The sequence below is a fragment of the Rhea americana genome, unplaced genomic scaffold (assembly GCF_003343005.1).
Source record: "Rhea americana isolate MKP2758 unplaced genomic scaffold, rheAme1 scaffold_678, whole genome shotgun sequence".
In the NCBI taxonomy this organism is placed as follows: domain Eukaryota; kingdom Metazoa; phylum Chordata; class Aves; order Rheiformes; family Rheidae; genus Rhea; species Rhea americana.
This window is the reverse complement of record NW_028186843.1, coordinates 43265-44473: the sequence shown is the minus strand read 5'-3', so window position 1 is coordinate 44473 and position 1209 is coordinate 43265.

Sequence of the window (1209 nt, the reverse complement as noted above, 5' to 3'; positions counted from 1 at the left end):
CTGCGCCGGCCCCGGGGGCAGGGCAGGGGCGGGGGGGGGGCGCCTGGGGAGCGGGCGCTGGCCCCAGGCTGGGGCCCAGCTCGGCCCCCCTGCTCGAGGGGCCGGGGGCTCTGCGCCGTGCCCCCACCTCTGCACTCGCCCCCAGGCTGCGGCCGGCTCTCGGCCAGCTGGGAGCCCCTCTACGGGCCCAGCAAGCCCAGCCCCGTGGCGGCCCAGTTCACCAGCGAGGGCAGCACGCTGTCGGGCGTCGAGGTGGAGCTGGCGAGCGCCGGCTACCGCATGTCGCTGGTCAAGAAGAGGTTTGCAACAGGTACCGCTGCTGGGTGCGCAAAGTCCCTTCCCTGCGGAGCACGGGGTCCCTTCCAGTGGCCCCGGGGTGCACAGGGTCCTTTCCCACGGCCCTGGGGTGCACAGGTCCCTTCCCTGGGATGTGCAGGGTCTCTTCCCATGGCCCCGGGGTGCACAGTGTCCCATCCCTGCTCTGCACGGCCCCGGGGCCCCCAGGTCCCTTCCCTGCTCCTGTGGCTGCAGGGTGCACGGGCTCCCTTTCCCCCTCGCTGGGGCCGGCCCAGCAGCCGTGCCCAGCCTGCGGACAGCGCTGGCGGCCCGGCTCGGTGCCAGGGACGCCTCCGGCTGGGCACGGGCCCCCTCCGGCTGCGCTCGCCCCCTCCTCACCGCCGTTCCTCCTGCAGGGATTTACCTGGCTGGGTCCTGAGCGTCGGCTGTCCCCGGATCCTCCGAGCTCCTCCGGGCTTTCCCTTTGGTTGTTTGAACACTGGACGGAGGCTGGCCGGGGAGGGGGTGCTGCAGCCACGACCGGGGCCCTGGCCAAGGTCCCGGCTTGTGCTGGCCGGGTAAGAGCCCTCCTCCTCCTCCTCCTCCTCCTCCTCCTCCCGGCTCCCCTCCATGGTCGCCTTGGCTGTAACCGTCGTCTCCTGCTGGCTGGAGGATGGTCCCCCCCGTCCTCCTCTGTGCTGTGAAGGGAGCAGGAGCTGCTCTTTTATTAAACACTTTATTTTCTAATAACCCCCCGCCACCACCGGCTCCTGCCTGTGTCGTGGGGCCGGAGCTGCCAGCACCGCCTGCGCGGGCAGTGCCGGGCGCCTCCTTGGCAACGTGGCTCGGCTGCCGAGCCCTGCTCCCGCGGGGCGCCGCGCCGCGCTCCCCCGGCGGCCCCACCGCGGCTCGGGGGGAAACCGAGGCAGGGAG